Source organism: Apus apus, chromosome 4 (genome assembly GCF_020740795.1).
Source record: "Apus apus isolate bApuApu2 chromosome 4, bApuApu2.pri.cur, whole genome shotgun sequence".
In the NCBI taxonomy this organism is placed as follows: Eukaryota; Metazoa; Chordata; class Aves; order Apodiformes; family Apodidae; genus Apus; species Apus apus.
The window spans coordinates 10,148,015-10,169,529 of NC_067285.1; positions in this window are offsets into that span (position 1 = coordinate 10,148,015).

The window sequence follows — 21,515 nt, forward strand, 5'->3', positions numbered from 1 at the left end:
TGGTGCAGAAGGGGGAACCAACTTGGTATTACACTGAATGAAAAGCACCTCAGCCTCCTCACTGTTCAACACTGCAAATTAAGTTTCACGTCACTAGATGCTCTTACAAATAGATAAAACTCACCAAATCTCTCCTTAAACTTGGTAAGAAGAGGGAGCTTTTACCTGAAAGCACCTTCTTCGGCAACAATCCAAATGTAAGGTAATTTTGTAGTGATTTAATTATTTGAGAGGCTCATTTTTGCTGTTTTATAGGAAAACATTGGGGTTTATTATTTATCATTTCAACAATCAATTAGGAAACTAGTCAAGTAAACCAAGTCCTCATGAAAATGCTGACAAGACATGACGCCAGAGGTAGCAAACAGAATTGATTTCTTATGGCTCAAATACCTCCTCTCCTCCAGAAATCCTGCAGTTTCCATAACCATGAAAGTGTACTACATGAATGACAGCGTGACTTCATTCCTGGGATCACAGAAACACTCAGTGGCAATCACTATGCATCTTACCTTGACTTCTCAATGGAGTTCTACAGAACTCCACACATTTCTTATTGAAGCCTGTGTCAAAACGGATATTAAACTACTCAATCCTTGTGCAGATGCTTTTGCTAATGCAAGTCGCTTCTCCCATCACCCCATGCATAAAGCAAAGTGCTCTTGTACCCAATCCAGACCATCTTTGCATGCTTGGTTTTCAAAAAAATATTGATGTGAACAACTACCCATTCACTCACTGCTGTTGTGAGTTCATTGACAAACAACCTGTTTTCTCTTTTTCTACAGGTAGTTAAACCCAAACTAAACTAGTGATGTTATCATCCAACATTTTGGTATCCAATATTACTAGCATCACATCACTCTTGCAGGACTGCATTTCTTGGAAGCTCTACATATGTGAACCCGCTAGACCTGAAAGAGAAGGCTGAGGGGAGACCTCATCAGTCTCTACAACTACCTGAGAAGTCATTGTAGAGAGGTTGGTTCTGTTCTCTTCTCACAGGTAATTAGTGACAGAACAAGAGGGAATGGCTTCAAGCTGCAACAGGGTAGGTTTAGACTGGACATTAGGAAATTTTGTTTCACAGAAAGAGTGGTTAGACACTGGAATAGGCTGCCCAGGAAGGTGGTTGAGTCACCACCTCTGGATGTGTTTAAGGGTTGTTTGGATGTGGTGTTGGTGGGTATGGTTTAGGGGAGAACTTTGTAGAGTAGGGATGATGGCTGGACTCAGTGATCCCAAGGGTCTTTTCCAACCTGAATAGTTCTATGATTCTATGAGAAAGTCCATGGAGATATTTTTAACACACAAAAGCGGAAAACTTGCAAAAGCATGACGTGGGCATTGTGTTTTCAGTACTTGAAGTTCCCTTCTCATAAACATGTGGAAACTCTTTAGGCGTATAGTATCAAGATCTTAATTTCTTTTCCCAGAATCTTTGCTGGAAAGCTTTGTTCTATATGAGAAGCTAATGCTGCAGTTCAAGGTCATGGAAAGCAAGGGGGGAAAGAGTTGGCTGGACACTCTTTAAGTGTTTCATTTTTAGATTTTGTTTTCTTCATCTGTAGCAAATTGAATGAAAGGGAAAGCTGATACAGGGATTGTGTTGGGTAATAAGATCTCTCTTCTCCTCTGCAAAGACTTTCAAAATAATCACAAACATCTATTAATAAATGGTAATCTGTAGAGGGGGAAGAAAACCTACGGGAGCTTATCCAGCCACTGAAGTGTATGGTTCCCTTTGAAAGAATAAAAAGCAAAACTGAAGAAGATACATTTTTTTGACATATGGAAAGCAACCTACAGTTTCCAGTAGAGAAGATTAGTTTGTGTTTCAGAAACCAGAGCAATGTCAGGGTTCAATGGGTAAAATTAAAGTGCAACTATGTGAAAAGAGTCCATGGACCTTATGACACCTGTTATCAAAAGAAGTGTAAAAGAAAATTGAGTTCAGAAGCCTCCCTGTCATGGGGAACCCATGGTCTGATCTCCCTCACACTGAAGAAAGGAACCTTGAACTCACTAAAACAGATGGGCTTTTGGGGCTTTCCACAGCAATGTAAAAATTTTCCATGTTTCTTAGTCAGAACAAAGAACTTATTGCAATTCCCAAATAAGATTTAAAAAACACTCTTCTGATAAACTGATTTCTGTTTTGAATTATAAATTTATTATTTGCAGATTGCCTGTAAGCAGAGTAGTGTTCAGGGGCTGTGAACTCACCCTCTCTCAAGCATTTGGTAAAGGTAGCCTGTAACCTGGAGCCAAGTCCAGAACTAGTACACTGTATGTTCCAATTTAATTCTCAAGAAAGAAAGAAAACCTATCCAGTTTTAAATATTGGCTGAAGTTGCCTGAGTGAGATCTCTGAGAGCCTACAGAAATTCATTAAGGACATTTGAACATGGTGGACAGGGCATTGTGTGTCCACACACATTACTTTAGCCCTTACCATCAACTTGCAAGGGAGAGCTCATTCCTGGTTGGCATTTTGTGTCAAAGTTTCCTTTAAAGAGAGCATGGTGATTTAGAAAAGTCTTGTGAAATGAAATTGCATTTAATATAATTTATTATATTAAAATAATATACCTTATATATAATGCAATAATAACTGAGTTCTTATGCATTTAATATCATTTAGATATTGAAAATAATTTTTTTAAAAAGCCAGAAACATGAGGTAGTTTTTCCACTGTCAGTGAACTTCAGTACCTTCTGTACAGAACCTCTGATATTTTGTACAAAACAATGGGGACTAACACTCATTTATGAGACTGAGCTCACTTATATAATTTGCTTCTGACTAAAAGTAGCTATTGTATTTTTATTATATTTTTAAATTTTATCTACATATGACTAACTGTGAATAATTTTCAGATTAAAACCATCTTTATCCTTGAGTTTAATCACTGCTACAGATCTGCAAAGTGTTGTCCTTGTTTCATGTTACTTCTTAGAGAGAACTAAATCCCCAGATTTTGTGTTACAAGGCAGTACTAAAAAGAGGGCTTCTTGAAATATATGTTTTGTACTACTGAACTGAACTGATAAATTTAGTCAAAACTAGTGTAGGTCAGACATAAGCAGTCCAGGATTCAGTGAGGCTTTGCAGTTGTATAAAATCTTACCTGTTTTTATGTTGCTCCTGAATGAAGTTTAAATAGATGCTACAAACATCCCCTATTTAGGAGTAGATCTCTGCCTCTGTTCTTAAATAAGGTAATAAGCCCATATGTCAGCTCTCTTTCTGTGTCATAAATTCATAATGTCTATAGATCTACAGACTGGATATTTACATGTCCAGCTCTCTGACTCAAAACACTATCTCTGAATGAACCAGGGGAGCTTCAAAATTCACAGTGAAATTATGGAGTTAAATATAATAATTACTCATCACTTGCAAAACCAGCTGTCTCACAGGTGTCACTGCAAGTGTGTCATCTTGTCTCAGGTTGGAGGCATCTTGTTCCCAATCTGTAGCAGGAAAGCAACTGTGGTTCTTATCCATAGATGCTCCACGCTAAGGGCTGGACTGGGAGTTGCTGAGAAGCATAACTTAGGACAAATAGTCCTTCTAAGATGTACTTTAACAAGCCACTGGGATAAGGTACTGGAGAACAAGGATTTTAGCAAAAATAAGGAATATTTCATTTCATCTCTGATTGTGCTTTACAAGCTAAATTAGAGTAGCTTTCCTCATAAGCTCCAGAAATAAAACAAGAACAGATTCTCTATTTTTAGAAAGCCTGGTCTCTGCTGTTTCAGGATTTTTTTTTGTGTGGGGAGGAGCCAGAGTGGGAAAGAAACCGGCTTTGTTTGTTTATTTCTGTGAACCCAATTACCATATGGCTTACAGCACAGGAGGAGAATCTTCCATCTCTCTCAGGTAGGTTTGTTTTGGTTGGCTGTGACTTGACCAGAACGCAGCTCTGATGGCTGCACCATAGCTGAGCAGATAAACCCCTTCAGCATGTCTCCTGCAGACTATGCTCAAACCACTTTGTCCATGCACAGCCCAGAATATTTCTAAAAAACAGAAGGGAAAGTGGATTTATCAAAGAGCCTCAAAGTTAATAGTTTTATCAAGTCTGTTACCTATCTTCACATTGTCTGAGAATAATTTTTGTTCTGTTCTTATAAATGTTTTTCACTGAGAAATATCTACAAGCTTCAATGCTTGCGTGTGTAACTAGTCTTGCACTCAGCATTTGGTTTATTATTTGGGTGATAAACAGATACCGATTGTTTTAGTGGCACTGAAATTAAATAATACATGTGCAATGTGCTGCATATTATAAAAACGTCTCTACATCTTTCTATCTGGTGACAAGTTTGTACTTCCAGCCCATCCCCTTGGGTACCATGGAGGCATTGCATGAGAGAGAAATGGGAACAGTTGGATGCTTCTGGTAATGTTTCTTTAGCAAATCATTTTGTCAGGTTATTCTTCTCTTTGGAATATCAAATCACGTGTTATCAAGTAACTTTGTATTCCCTGAGGCTCTGCAAGATTCATAGCACCTGGCTATTGCAGAAATGTATAATACAGTTATTTTTCTGAGTGTCAGGTTGATTTTTTACTTTTCCATACACAGAGTGTTGGTTGCTACTTCCCTGTTGAATCTCAACAGAAAACACTACTTTTGAGAAAACTCAAAGCAGTTATTTTATCCCTAGCTCTAGCAGCCTTTTATTTTTACAGTGACACCTTCCCAACTTGTTCTTGTAAGAATGAACTCCCTGAAGTCTTGTGTGAGACCATTTCCATCAAACAGACATGCAAAGTAGGAAAACTGGTCTCCCAGCTGTGATCCAAACCATCTGAGTTCAGGTTTTTCAGTTTTGACACAAGTTTGAGAACTTTCCTCACTGATCAATAAATATATATAAATAACTTTCCTCACTTTAATCACTAAGGTTATTTTCTAAGGCTCAGTTTTAAGAATATTCTGTCTCATGGCTAGAGAGATCTTTTGTCTTCACCTGCATTGCATTTGGGTCTGAAAAACACTTCCCTACACCGAGCAATTTCACGTGTGCCATAGCGACAGCGCAAGTTTGTTACAACAAAGGAGTGTTTAATACATTTTTGCAACTTGATCTGTCACCTGAGATTGTTGTTGGTCTTTCCATATATCAGAACAGTAGCAAAAGTATTCAAGGACAGGATGGATGAGGCTTTGAGCAACCTGGAATCCCTGCCCATCCTGGAGAGGGGTGGAACTAGATGATCTTTGAGGTCCCTTCTATGATTCTGTGAAAAGGGGGCCTGTTTAGGGCCATCTTCACATTTAAGGCTTTCAAGTGCCACATTTTCCCACAGGTTTGCACTACCAGGAATCTTATTGTGACTGACGTAGTTATAGATAGATATTTAACCTAAATGACAATGCAGTAGACTGCAGTCTGTTGTCTCATTCTTGACTGACACAGAGCTTAGAGCTCCCAGTAAGCAAGGAGAAAGGAAGAGGGCATGGGTGGCTTTGTCTGTGCACAAAAAGAGATGATCACACCATTATTGGCGTTTGCAATCAGCAAAGCATTGTCTCCAGAAATCATTTAGTGCCTTCTCAAAGATCTTGCAAAGCCATCTTGTTAGATTCTGCTCTCAGAGAGCCCAGCCAGGGGTAGGATCTGGGCTCTCTTCTGACTGAATGTCTAGTGCTCAGCAAGATTGTCCTAATGTGAGTCTACACAAAGAGCTGCTCTGCCCAGTAAGGGCTTTAGTTTGTACCTTCCAGTGTTTCTAGTCTTGGAGGCAGCCCTAGCATCAGAAATGCAAGCAGCAGGCTCTCTGTTGCTAGAAGAAGAGCTGTGCTGGTTTTACACAAAATCCCAAAACAGAAAGCTAATAGGTGGAGCAGCAGATTACAAAGCCCGCTAGAGAATCAGCACTATGTGGAAAAATGTTGTTTTGGGGAGAAAAAGCATGTTATACACTTTTTTTTTTAATAGTTTTAGTCTCTGAAACCTGTCATAGCCCCACAAAACACAAGCATTTTTTGTCACCTTTTCCTGGCCTTGATAAGATATTTGCATGAAAGTATGCCAACTTTCAAGTTGCAGCAGTGCTCCTTGGTGTTGTGGTTGCCAACTTTGTGCTCTGCAGGATTCCTCGGTGTCTGTGACCCTGATCTACTGGTGCAGAGTAAGAGTTTGTAGGTACATTGTCTTTATTATGACAGTAACCGGAGGATCCAACAGGAGGCCAGAGTCCCACTAATCCTGGATTGTAGGATCTTGTTTTTGCAGTAAAGAAATTCTTTAGCAGGATTGTCGTTTGTCACCAAGACCCATAAGCTAAAGATCTATAGGCTAAAAAGACAAGTAAATGCATTTCTTGTTCTTCTCTGGTGAGAAAAAGGTAAGTGAAAAGAGTTAAGTTTTAGCATTTTTCAAACTGAGTTTGGGTAGGGAGAGACAAGTTTGTGAAGTGCCAAGGAAAAACACTGCAGTGGAGGGATGTAGAGATAATATAAGAAGCCAGTAATTGAATCAGGATAAGAAATCTCCTTTCTCATGCCATACTTGTTACCAAGTCTTTTTACTCAGTGTACTTTGTTTAGTGTCAAGAAGCTGTTTGGAATCTACCAACTCTTGCAGATGTTTGTATTTGATGTCAAAAATAAGTTTAAAAGTGTAAAATCATTATTATTAAAGTTCAGGAAGCACTTGTACTCTCTTGCAAGGAGGCAGTGCAAGACGGAGTCTCTTAAGAGATTAGAAAAGCCTTAAGGGATTTTTTTTGTCTGTCTCCATTCTTTAGATAAAGTGCTTGTACAGGACAGAATATTAGAAACCAAATGAGGCAAGTGTAGAACTCAAAATCATTGATAATTTATGATTCTGAAAAGGAAATTAAGTGTGAAAAGCAAGTCATTAATATCAAGTCTTTTTAATGACTGCTAATGAAAATGGGCATGTCTTCATGGCACATAGACAGGAAAGCCCTTCAGGCTGTATCTTAATGACTTTCTTAGGCTGCATGTGTTTGAAACTTAACGTTTCAAATAATTCTATGCAATGAACGGGATTTGCTCTCTTTTTGACAGCCTCTTGAATGTTCATGAATTTGTTGCAGGATCTAAAATGCTTCGAGCTTAAACAGAGCATCATCAGACATGGACTGCTGCTGATGGGTTGTGCCACATCTGTTTCCCACATTACGTCCCAAGTTTTACCTAGCTTTACATTGCAATTTTCTTATCAAGCCTAAAAAGAAATCTTGACAATGCCAGAACTGAAAGTCCTCTCCGTAGTTCATTGCCTTTCTGCAAAGAGCTCTGCGTTTAATCCTCCCCATTGAGCGTGAGCTGGCCCGAGTGAAAGCAAACCATTCAAATGAAGAATTTTCTTTTAATTCCTTTTTTTAGCCCCAGCTTGCCTAGTTAAAATGCCCTGTTGGTTTTGCTGTAAAGATTTATTCTGCCTTAAAGAATTCTCTGTTCTCTAGTCAGGAAAAAAACCCTCATATTACTTTTAATGAAGTAAAGCCATTTAAGGCAGACTGTTCTATCATGCAAATCGTATCAGAAAATCTTAACAATAAAAGATATGCAATAGTTTTTTCTTCCCAGATACAGAGGTGTTTTATAGGTTTTATAGCTGGAATATACACAGAAAAATAGTTTTATGATTTTATAACCAAAGCAGCAGTTAAATTTGGGTCAGGAGAAGAAATTCATCTTGAATCAAACATCACTGCAGTCATTTGTCTTGTCAAAGAAAGCACAAATCCCCGCTTTCATGATCGCAGCAGAACAATCAAAGGGGCTGACTTTTCCTCTGAACCAAACTCATTTTTAGCTAACACTTGAGCTCCAAACTTTTCTGAAATGCTTTTTTACAGGGTAAAATCCTGAAGTTTCTTCTCACTTCTTTCCCAGTCCTTCTGTGGGGTTTCAGCTGCTCCTTTTGTTCATGACCGAGCACAGTCACTCATGAACAGTAAAGGAAAACCCTCCAGCTGAAGGCTCAGGCATGGAAAAAGCATGGGAAAAGTTTGCGGTGTTAGATGGAGGCACCCTTAGTGTGTTGCTTGGGAGATTCCCTTGTTTTACCATCAAAATTCACAGATGATCTCTGTTTTGTTCCTGTATACCAAAGATAAAGATATGGCTGCATGTCCTCTCTTTCAGGGAGGTTCATCCACTTCTGAATATGACTTGTCAAACAGTCCTGTGGCTTTGGTTTCCAGGCTGCCTAGTGCTCCACTTTCTTATTTGTTAATCCACTCCAAGGGTCCTCAGTTTCTCTCCTTTTGCACATTTTTTTTCCTTGCTAAAAAGGCTAATCTTCAGGTTTACATACTCCTCATTATTTTTCATATCAAGTGCAACAGAGTCTTCATTTAATGAACCATATTTAATAATTCCAGATAATAAATAGTTAATTAAGACCTATGCATATTCTTTCTCAACTATGAAAACATCTGCTGTTCATGCTTTGTTGCCACATGCCTTGTCACTTTTCAGTTTTACCTCCAATCTCTTAGTCCATCTGACACATAGATTACAAGGGACCAGCTTCTTCACTGTGACAAATGAGATCTTGTCTTTGATTATTTCATATAAACAATAAGTCCCATCATCCATTCACAAGATAAAAGTGTCATCTTTAGAGTTAAGTTGTAAAAACTGTAGGGAATTGCTAATATCTATCAAATATCATTTACAAAACATCCCCCTGCAGATTAGTAAATTGCCTCATTGCCTGTCAGCAACGCGAACTGACAGAATAACTAATAAACACGTTGCTACAAAAAAAAATAATCACCAACCAAAAAAACAACAACAACAACCTATTTACAAGCATCAAAAACATTGCAGGAATAATACAAATACATTTTGCACATCTTAGAATACAAGGTCTCATGCTGGTTCCTGTTTCACTGAACCTCTGGGCTCTCCAGAGACAATCCCGCAGCATCAACTTGCACATTGCCAAGTCTTTCCTCTACTATGCATCTACTGATGTTTTTTCTTTTTCTGCTTAGTCTTCAATCCCACTATCCAAGACTGTTTTAACCAACATCTTCTCCTTATGCTCCTATAATTAAATTTACTTAAACCAAATTTAAAATGCTGTTACTCCTGATTGATTTCTTTGCTCTTTGGTGAAGAAATCAATGTAGCCTTTAATATCACCAGTAAGATTTGTTCTGACTTTCCAATGGGAAAGTTCATGTCAGTTAGAGTAACATATTTTCCTGTAATATTGACCTGTCAAAAAATATCAGAGAGCTTTCAACTTGTATATGTATCTGACCTTGGGTGTCTCCAGAAATCCATATATGCAATTCCAGGAGAGAGTCTTCAGAAGTGTTGAAACTTCCACCCTCGAAAATTTTCAGAATTCAACTGAAAAAAAACCCTGAACCACCTGATCTAACTTTGAAGTGAGCTCTGCTTTGAGAAAAAGGTTGGACTAGCAACCTCCAGAGGCTTCTTCCAACTGACACTTTTCCTGTGATTCTTTAAGTCCTACTTTTCTTTAGCCTCTCAGATCATTTCATGCTTGTTTCTATCTCTTTTGAACAGTGAGGGTCCTTTAGTAACCCTGTTAAAGTCACCACTATTTTTCCATACTTGTTTACCCTATATAGTTATTTTCATTTCCTACATGAATCAGTTTTGCTCCTTCTATTTTTTCATCCAGTTTTTTTGCAATAAGGAACTTAATATGAAGGTGAAATCAAATGAGTGAAGATAAATTAGTCTTCCATTAAAAAGTATTGTCAAGAGAAGTGCTTTCTTCTGTGTTAGCACTTAGTTTCTTTCATATTTTTTTTCTCTATGCTGATAGTCTTCTAACTATTATTACATTTTACAAATTCATTTTCTTTACTGTAGATTTTAAAGGAAGTCCTGAAAATCTCCTCCAGAGGAACTGGGTGGGAACAATCAATCTCTCAGCTTCCCTTGGACTCCAGTAGAGTCCATCTACCAGCAGTCCTTTCTCCATCAATGTCTCCCAATGGTCAGTCATCTTAAAACTTCAAAATATAAAGCCTAGAGCCCCATGCTAATATCCATTGTCTTTTTGTGCTTTTTCTAGGGACCAGAAAAACACCCAGGGCCACCCCCTCAGGGCAATAGTTTATCATAGACAATTTTGATCCATTCTAGCAAGTCCAGCAGTCATTTGTTTCAACACAAAGAACAGTTACAGGTTTCTACATTCTTATCTTTGCTCCCATTAGACTGTTCATCTGATCTCTGACACTGGTTGCTCCCTAATAAGGAGTTCATGATCCCACAAGTTTGATTTCTTCTGGTGTCAAAATGAATCAGTATTTCTTTCTATCTGTAAGTTTTACTTCCTTCTCCATCATGTCTCTTCAGCTTATTTGTGTGTTTTTATTAGTCTGCTGCCTCAGCTCTATTTGTCCAGCTCTCACACTGTTTTGTTTTTCCACCCTGGTCTCTGTGTCTGGATACCAAGAGCTTGTCATCTTCAGTTGTCTGTAAAAAACCTTCTCAAGCATCTGTGGACCTTGAATGATCTCCTTAACCCTGTCACATTTCAAAACACAAGACTGCCACCATATCCTTACTCCTTGTGCCTTTTATTCCATCACTTGGCTGCAATTTCCACTCATAAATCACTCTATCAGTAACTCAGGGGGTTATAAACATCATGTGCCTCTGCATCCACATCATCTTTCATCCTCCTTTGTGCTGGGACTCAGATCTTGTACTCAGTATCCACACACACAGCCCCTTAATTTAGAGGCATCCTGTGTTTTTCCTGGAACATATCTTGAAAAATAGAGCTCGCTCACTCTGGTTTCTCTCCACAAACTCCTTTATCTACTTTTGAGTGTCCTCTTAATTTCCATTCCTTTGTTTGCCAATCATTTCTTCTGATAGCAGTCTAACTGTACAGAATTTAAATTACACTGACAAGTTAATTTAACAGGTTTATAGCTAAATGCTTTGGAATACCTTCAGTTATGATTAGACAGTTTTATTTAGAGAGGCAATTGATATTCCAGAGGAATAATTTGATTGAAACAATATGTTTGCAATAAAATAGGAGATATTGGTGTCTCTTTTCCAACTGACAGATACAGAATGAGAGGAAAATGTTCTGGAATGTGTTTGAGAAACGGAAGCAAGTAGGAAATTTTTTGAACAGGCACATACACAGATACATGCTCCCCCACCACCAATCCTAGTCATCCCACCAGTGTTTCAAAAGAGTTTCAATTCCTGAACATTAATGCACATACTCTGATTCACAGACTATTAAGAGCAAGCATGCAACCAACCCTGTGCCTGGCTACTGCTCTTATTCATGTTTTATATGTCACATTGTCAATGCACATTTTACAACAAGCAATGATATGACCTTAGACTGTGTTCACTGGTTTTGTTTGCTTTATTACTGCTGGGACTTCATTCTGTTTCCTTTGAAAACAAATTTACTCACATCATCCAGGCAAACAGACTGTATTCCTGAAACCTGATGCCAAAGCCCTAACAAAGGTGGACAGCATGGCCGAAATGAAGTGGCTGCTACAGTATCATCAAAGCTGAAGAAATTGTTTACCTAATAAGTCCAGGCACCAGTATTCATAGCTTAAAAGGATGTTCTGGAACATAAAACTTGGGTTTTGTGGCAATACTATATAATTCAAGTTCCAAGTAACTTGATGTATTCTAACTGACATGCCAACAAACTGATTTCTGGATCATCCCACTAGCCTGTACGTAGCTTTTAAGTCTTGCCATCTGTTACTTTGTAGATTAATACAGTCTTATTAGACTGGAGGTCACTTCCTCAGGGACAATCCTAAAGCCTGTATTGTTAGGATAGGCCTAAATGTAAGCTCTTGGGCTGTGTTCTGAACAGAAGTTTATATATTTTGCTGCCTAAAGTTGGATATTTGAGTTATTCTATTCTACTAAGAGTTATTCTTACTGAGATATTTAATTAAATATGGTGAGAACTAAATGCAATCAGTTTTCCAGATATTACTTATCTAGTTACTAAGTTCCCATGTAGGTACAAGGGGCAATAAGGGATTTGTTGGGTAAAAGGAGTTGGATGAATTTTCGTGTTCAGTCACAGACTCACAGAAACAGAATGGGTGAGGTGGAAAGGCACTCCTTTGCTGACCTCTCCTAATAGTCTATTTGTAATTAATACATTTGAAAATGCTTTCCCCTGATTACTTTCTTCCATGGCCTTCCTAGAGATCAAGGTGAGAATGGCCAGCCTATAGTTTTCTGGATTTTTCTTCTCTCCCTTCTTGAAGACAAGAGTTGAATGACTAGTGATTTAGGAATATTCTGTATTATTTTTATTACAAGAACTGAAAGTACTTCTAAGCTTTCCAAAGCTGCCCATGGCAGAATTATTTGTTGAAATGCAAAAATACTACCAAAAAAAACCCAAAAACCCCCTAATATTACTAATTTCTTTAATGAAAAAATATGTAGTGCTGTATTTCTCCAAGTAAAAAATTAAGCTTAAGCCAATTTAAAAGTATTGACTGGTATTCCTGACATAACTGGAGCAGAGTCTCCTAAGGGAAGGAAATTTCATGGCCATTTTGATAGCTGTACATATTGATTTCTTTCCTCTCCTTGCCCCATAAAACACCCCCAGATACTTTAGTATTTGCAGTTGTTATGGTATGCCCTGACTCTTTCCATTAGTAGATAAATCAAACTTCACTTGCGTTCCTCCAGAGCTGAATTGCAAGAGGTGGCCATAAAATGTGAAAAACAGTTCCAGCTTTTGCGATAATTAGAATCTGGGATTGTATTTTACATTGCAGGCTGAGCTCTAATTTTAGGATTTTTGCTTTTGCCTACACCATGACAGGATTTTTTCTCTGCAGTGAAGCTAAAACAACCCTTTGCCAAGAAACTGAGCTGCTTATGAGCAGTAGTCTTGAATTGACAGGACATCACAAACTTGGGTGGCCACTTGAGGTAGTCTGATATGGTTTCTTAAGAATATAGGTGACATCACTGTTTTAACTTTGCCATTGTGGGCAAATTGCAGACTGAGTGACAAAAGCTGTGTGCTTTCAAGCCCTGAAAAGAGTTTAAAAGACTGTACTCTTCATCCCCTCCCCCACTGCTGCCCCTATAGTACATTCAGGGGCAGCTGAGCAGTCTTTGTCTCTTTCCTGCACCAGAGAACCACTTATTATCAGTGAAGTAGCTCCAGAGTAAAGATCAGTCTCTTTACTCTTTAAATACATAGATGTAAGAGAAGTAGTATTCATAATCCACACCTTGCAGACAAGATACTGTGTCTTCATAGATGCATCAGGACTGCTGTAGCAGGTGCCTTTAATGGCTATAGGCAGCCTGTTGACTTCTTGAATTTTACAACAAACAAACAAAACTTACAAAAAATATTAACCCTTTAGAAACATTTTCAAAACCATATTTTGCCACATAAGGTGTTTATTTTAAAAAACTATGGCTTATGTTGCTTAGGACTTGCTTTGGCAGCGCATATACTAAAATTGGAATGATACAGAGAAGATTAGAGAAGAGAAGGCTCCAGGGAGACTTTATAGTGGCCTTCTGGTACCTGAAGGGGCTACAGAAAAGCTGGGGGGAGACTTTTTACAAGGGCTTGTAGTGAGAGGACAAGGGGCAATGACCATAGGCAATAGATCAAAACTGGAAGAGGGTAGATTTAGGTTAGATATCAGGAGGATATTCTTCATTTTGAGGGTGGTGAGACTCTGGAGCAGGTTGCTCAGGGAAGTTGTGGAAGTCCTATCCCTGGAAGTGTTTAAGGCCAGGTTAGATGGGGCTCTGAGCAACCTGGTCTAGTGGGAGGTGTCCCTGCCCATGACAGGGGGGTTGGAACTAGATGATCTTTAATGTCCCTTCCAACTCAAACCATTCTATGATGATACACTAAGTGCCCTAAGAAATTCACAGGAAATAATTATGAGTTGTATTTTGGGTATAGAATTTCCCTCAGGAAATAGAACAGAAATCCCCATGCTGCTGTTTATGGGAGCTGGGACAAATATGAGATAGAGGTGGCCAAGCTGTGGTTATCAAGCCAAACATAAATGCCAAATGCTTGCACTGCAAGGGTTTTAGCCTGACTACAGGGCTGTGCTGGCATGGGAAACACTGGCTAATTTAAATCCCTGTTGGCAGAGTGAAATAAAGCAAGTACACTGAAGCTGGCATCACTGGACTCCCCAAGACCCAGCTGCACGTCCAGCTTCTGCAACCTCTTGGAGCAATGGGTCAGCAGTGGAGTCACTACTCCAAGACTCTCCAGTTCTTGGCTCTCTGAGTGTTTAGTGCTTCTTATCCAGACAAAGATTTGGTTATGGAGCTCATAGCTACAGGACACAGAGTCATCTGTGCATGGCATATTATAAGGCAGAAGTCTGTTGGCTTTTACTTTTCAGGGTGGTCAATGAGAGCTGTCACCTGCCGGCGGCGAGGGAAGCAAGCAGTCCAGAATCAATGTGATTGATAAAGCAAGCTTCGATTTATTGAATACACAGTGTTACTTTTATACCCTTTTCCAAACCTACATGTAGTGAATTCATTGGATAGTAACCACGCATATGAATTCATTGGATAGTAACTACTTGTAGTGATTTCACTGGACGGCAACTACTTGCAGTGATTTTACTGGATAATAACACACATCTGAGTTCCAGGGTTCTTCCTTGTTTTCTATCATTCTACTTCTCTACCTTGTCCTTGAGTTAGTTTAAGCTAACAGAGATTGTTTATACTTGTGTTAGGCTAAAAAAAGAGATTGCTTGTACAGCTGCTGTTTGTGCTACACTCTCAAGGCCTCTCGAGGAGATAGCAGGGGCCCATGGCCCTGCTGCTCAAGCCATTCTGCAACAGTCACCCAGTGTGTGTTCTCCACCATACACCACGTTGTGACCTCTCTGAGGAGTTGCTCCTTTTTCCAGCAACGAGTCGTGACCCTTGTGAGGATGGCATGTAATGAGTGCTGGCAGCACGGACTGAAGTGTGTCTGCAGTCAATCCATCCTCATTTACAGGTTGACTTCTCCTATTTAATGGCCTGCTCTGATGAGCTGCATAAGGTTGTGTTTGAGAAAGGCTGGAAGCTGATGTGTGCCTGCCAACCAGCTGCCCAGAGATCTGAGCAATGCCACAAACTAAAGGAGATGAGTGTAGGATACTTTTCCTGCTCCTGTGCCTCCAAAAGGGGAAATAGCTGTTCCATTACTCAGGAGTGTTGTATGCTACCCAAGTGGTGTAGGATGGCGTGGTTGGAACTACATGGGCAGGGAAAAGATTTTTATGCAGATATGTAGTCACATAAACTCATTCAGGCAGCCCAGTTGCAGCAAATTAAAGTCAGATAAGCAAACTGTTTCCTAACAGTAACTTATTGTCCTGGCTGGATATCTCAGGCTTTTTACCAACATATGCTGTCAATTTCTAAAGCCCCAAAACCACAAGATCTATGAGATCTGGGCTAATGGGCTCATTCACATTCCTTTCCTTCTCTCAGATTCATGCTGCTCAAAGCTGATGCCAAGTGCTGGGTAGGCCAAGTGCTGAATTTGAAGTGGAGCCTAGAAACTTGGTTAAAATACCTCTATCAGCATTTGCAATCGCTACATACCCTTCAGTTTTCCATCATGCCTCCAAAAGCTGCTTAATGAAATGCAGCAGCTTTTCTTCCTGTGTCTGAGATATTTTGAACTGTCAGAGAACAATGACACTGCCCCAGCTAAAACCTTCAATCAGAAGCAGGAACTAGAACATTGTTACATTAATGACTGTGACAAGCACTGCACTGGAGCAAGATGAAGGTAAATTTATTTGCCTTAGTTTTTTATTGTCTCTTTGGCCTCAGGAAAATGGCACTGTAGCCAAAGCAGGGAGGGCCTTCTCATATCCCAGCTTTCCTTCCACCACTTCACAAAATTCATTAGTTTTTTTTCCAGGTTTTGAAAGTATTGACAGTGAGTGATGACAATAAATATTTTCAAGGCCTCACCAACATGAAGCTTTTTTTCCTTTCTTGTAAATTCTCATGTTTCAACAGTCAGGATAAAAAGGAATGAATGCTGTGACCCTCATAAAATAGGCCATCTGCCATCTGTGTAAGCTCCATTTTTGGGACACTTGCAAACATCTAAAATAAAAGATCCCAACTTTCAGGTCACCAGTAAAGGCCAAATATAAGATGATCCACCTCTTAAGATCCTTATGTATACAATATCTTCTCAGAAAACCGTTCAGTTAAACAGATTACAGGAGACACTAGAGGACATTCCTAGGGAAAAAAGGCAGGGGAAAGGAAATTTTCCTTTTAGCCTTTAAAATTTTTATATCTGCTAGAATCATTAATCACCCTAACAGATCTCTGTCAGTAGCCTCTGAATAGACATTTCTTCTACCTTTTTTGAATTCACTTTGTCCCATAGGCTCTGTAATCCCAGGTTACTAAATAGATGTTTGGAAAAGCGAAGACTTAGGGAATCTCTTCCTAGCTCCCCTAACAAGTGATTTTTCTGCAAGCTCATTTTGCTCCTTTACTGCAGATAAATAGTGTGGTCTGTATACAACATTTTTGCAATATTTTTCCTTTACTGAAGACAAAGAAAAAGCCCCTATAATCACAATAGGTTTCATATGATAATATAAGCAAGAAAAATGGGGACCATCTTTGTTCTGAATTGCATGAACTCTAAGCCACTCACTTTTGAACAATGTGAAAATATAACTGGACTTTGTTTTTTTTCGGCAGAGCAGCTTGTGCATGAGACCCATTTCTGCCACCAATTAAGAAAAATATGTACTTACACTTTAATAAACATCACAAAATTCCCACTAGAGAAATTTCCTCTTAAGAGCTGCCGTCTAATACTAGGTCATTCATCCTACCAATAAGTTCAAAACCCATTCTTATAATTGCATGGGTTTATCTTCACTTATGAAAATTGCTGTTGCAGAAATTCCGGAAATGTTGAAAAATTCACGTGCTGAGCTGCAACTGCAGAACTTTGTTTCCTCTGTCATGTGGGAAGCTGTTCCTTACAATGGCCTTTCAAACTATCATACAGGCAGAACCTTTCCCATCCCAACCAGACTGCAATACCCTTAGAGCTTTTATAGTTTGCTTGAGTGCAACTGTGAATATTTAAGAAAGTATCAGCCATACCTGCAGCTGGCAGAAAGGAACAACAAAGGTGTGTTTATTATTTGTATTGGAGTAGAACACAACTGAGATGTTACATCTCTGTTATTGTAGATGCTGAGTGAACACTGACAGGGAAAGCTTGAAGAGAGAGAACTTCTTAGTGACCTAAACAGACAGAAGGGGAGCTGCTAACCTAAATAGAGGAGACAGGAAAATGGTGAAAGATAAAGAGAAAAGCTTTAATGGGTAAGACATGTGAAACACAGCCAGAACTTCAAAGTTTTGTGGGGTGCAAAACTCTCCCTGAAATCTCTGATGCATGTTTGTTGTACAGGTGGACTGTATTAATGTCTGTAATCACGGTATTAGTGTCTGTGGTGGGTCAGAAACAAGTCGTCCACTAGGTATGGTGGTGACAGAAATATCAAATTTAAAAGTACAGTCTTAGTGAAAAATGAAATCCAGTAAAGAATACACATCAGAAAACTGCTATGCTTTATAATATTGCATGAGCAGAAAAGTAAGTTAAATTTATTGCGTATCTGTTCTGTGGGTAATGACTCATTCTCTTCTGGAGGAATGCAAGCAGACCTGTGATGCACTCAAACATTACACTAAAAATATCCCATTACCATCCACAGTCTGCCTCACAGAAATATTTCTTGAGAGATTTTTCAAAACAAGGACTTAGGAATTCCAGTTCAGTTGTTCAAATAAGTAGGCCCTGACTACTTTCAAAACCAAAGAGCTTCAGCAGAACAAGAATTAATCCTTAAAATATTGGGTGACCAAAATTCCCACTAATTTTATTTAATCCTGTTAAGTACAACACAGTTAACATGATGCTTCCAACTACAGAACATTAGCATAAGGATGGAGCACATTAATTCAGATATACAGCTAAGATACAAGGAAAAGATCTGAGCTTCCTGTACTGGTAAATGACTGTTTTTGTAACCAAAAACTCTGTGATACAGTGATGTGCTCTGTGCGTTTGTGTATTTCAATCTGTCTTTCCCTGATAGCTCTGGAATGATGCAGTTGGTGTCGATCAGTTTTGAAGAAATGCAGTTGTCTCAGTGACACTGATACCAAAAGTTCTTTAATATGAGGGTGGTGGATCGTGGGAACAGGTTGCCTAGAGAGGCGGTGGAGGCCCCATCCCTGGAGACCTTCAAGGTCAAGCTTGATGGGGCTCTGAGCAATCTGGTCTAGTGTGAGATGTCCCTGCTTATTGTAAGGGGGTTGGACTAGACGACCTTTAGAGTTCCCTTCCAACCCAAGACATTCTATGATTCTATTAATTCCTTGTAGATTTGTGAAAAGAGCAGTAGGTGAGTGGCTTCAACCACCAGCTCACCCCTTACTAAAGTTTAAGAACTTTAAAACATCACCAGTGTGACCATTTGTGAGACATAAGTAAGAAGCCAGACCTTCATAATTCTGCTGCTCATGGTAGTCTTTTAAACTGTGATGGATACAGGTTTCATAAGGACTTCTCTCTTTAAAAACTTTTCAGTTCAGTTTTTTGTCAAATGAATGCCTGGTTAATCAAAATGGAAGCATTTTGCCAAATCCTATATATATTCCGACTGTCTGAACGTTACCTGACTCATGGCATTTTCTCTCAGCCAGCTTGGCATGCTTTTTTTGGGAAAGCCTAGCTAGTCAAAATCTGGGTCTGCCCACTTATGGGGAGTGCTTTGGGTCTGAGCAGTTAAGATCCTCTGGGATCTCTCCTCTGAGATAAGATCAATGAGGAAAAAGAAACCTAAAAGCCTTGGGAATCAGATGGCCTAGAAGTTATGTACCTGATTTGAAAGATAAATTCTGATTTGAAAGCTTGATAACAAGAAGTCTTAATTAGGCTTATTTAAAAGAAAAATATTTCATGGATGTTTCTGAGAATCATAATTTTTTTTTGTTTACATTCCAGTGTTATTTTTCTCTTCAAAATATGGGGCTTTCTTGCTGTACAGAGGTTATGATTAACCAGATCCTTTCAGGGAAGTAAAAAACATTATTGTTTGATTTTTGCTTGGAGCATCTGAGTGTATCTCAGTCTAGATTCTATTTGCACAAAAGCATTAATTCCTGCTCATGATGTTTTGCAAGCAGGAAGTACAGGGTTTGTTTATGGTTTGGTTGTGTAGTTTAAAATCATTATTGCCACTATAGAAGAAGCCAAAGACCTGGTAAGGACCCCTTTATGCTACCATATTTGGTCAAATGATGGTTCTATGTATGCTACATGTGAACGTTGAAAACTTATTTTTAGATGACCAGTGAGACCTGATTAGTTTAAAAATAGCCAAGCAGAGGGACTATACTGTCTTTTTAAAGGACAAAGCACAGCTGTTGCATGAGCAAACACAAGCCAGCCTCTCCCTCAGAAAAACTGAATTCTATAAATATGTCATCAAGGTCATAAAAACAAGCATACTGGATAGGAAAAATTATTCTGATTGAAGTATGGGTGTCAGCAAACTCGCTGCCTACTCTGTTTTCACTTTGGTGCCAAAAGGAAAAGAAGGAAAGACATTTGACAGCAGTCAGAAAGCTGCAGCTCTGCTAGGCAGAATGAGAGTGGGAAAGCAGGATTTGAGAAAGGCACCATGACAAGGGCAGGTCCAGAATTGAGTCAGCTACTCGTAGGAGAGTTGGTAGGTACTGGAAGATGTAGTAGTGAAAGATCAGTTTGGTTTTGTTCCTCTGGTGAATGTACAGCCAGAAACGTGAATCAAAAATGTTGCGTTCTATGGAAAGGTTTTCATTTTAGCAATTGTATTTGCACTAGTTAAAGAGGAATATATGTTCATAAAGGCAGTGGGCTCATGAACCAGAATCTTTGATTGCATCTTTGGTGGAAAGATACATTAATTATCTAACTTTTATAGTAAAAATAGTGTGTTGGTATTCACATAGTAAGATACCTTACAAACAGATAGTTTGTTACTACTGCAGCACGTTTGGACTAACAAAAACGAAAGTGACTTTGATGGGCAAAACTGGTGTTTCAAGAGACATCCTCTTTGACTTAAATTATTAGTAATTACCATTTTATGCTGTTGTGATATAAATCACGTGAGGTCATGGTGACTAATGGCATCTGAGTCATGGAGTCATGAACTAATGAACAAGAAATTACACAGGTTGTAATTAGCTCTTTTAGGGTATTAAAAGGGCTAAAATATTGGCTTTTTAGAGCCATTCCATTCTTAACCCTTGTTATTTCAGAAATGCCAGGGTTGTGAGAAAGATAAATTGTTTCATGTTAGAAATTATTTTTTGAATTTCAGCCCTAAGATTAGTCAAGTTATTGGGGGTGGAGGGAGCGAGGGGGAACCAACACAACTCTTCTATAATTTAATGTGAGGCTTTTTAGTGGAACAAAAGAAATCTTAATGAAACTAACAGATTCATCAGAAACTTAGCTGAGCTACTTGAAGGAATGAAGAAGGTGGTGATCTGAAAAGCAGTATAGGAAGGAAGTTAAAAGTAATAGGATTTTTAGTAGAACTGAGAGAAGTAGATTTGCTTTTCTGACATAGAGTTATCACTCCCAAAGATCATTTTCCTGATACACATACATCCAACCAAAAGAAATCCATCCCAAAAAAATCTATCAGAAGCCAGCAGAATGCTGATGCCCAAAGGAAAGGACTGCTTTTCTCTAAAGCTGCTGCAGTGACTGGCTTGTAACTTAAAATCCAGAGATGCCACAGCATGTAGTTCTTCCCATATTTTTCTTTTTTTTAAAACCACAAGTACTGGTTTTAGATTAACAGGAAGAATGAGGTGCACTTTTAAAATATAAGTGAACAATGTCATTTCCAAACTACAGATTCTCATGTAGCCCATGAAGCTGGCAGTGAGGAAAACACTAACACTTATTTCTGACTGGTGACCAACTTTATTGTACTTCTTCACTACCAATCCTATTTGTGAGGCCTACGGACAGTTTTTGTGAGAGAAAATAGGCCAAGCCCAATTGGGGAAAGAAAACCACAGGCTTGAGTTTTTTAGATTGTGGCTCAGACAGAGAAGAAAATCTTCTTTGTACTTGGCTGCATAAGAGAGTATTGCTCTTCATGTCTTGCAGGCTGATATTTTTTCATAGACTCTTTAATTCGGTGTGAGTGTAAAATAGTTTTCAATACTAAGTGAGTCTTTTGGTGTTACCAGAGCATCTTAGTGTCTTTTATCTCTCTCTTGGGAATAATATGTTTTTAATGAATAGCCTTCCCTGGGAGCAAGATGGGTAGTAGCATTCGTAATTCCAAGCAAAGAGCAATTTTAATTAAGAGCCCAATCCCCCATGCCTTTATTTCAGAGTCCACAGTACTGGTTTCACTTGCAGTTGTCATGCTCATTATT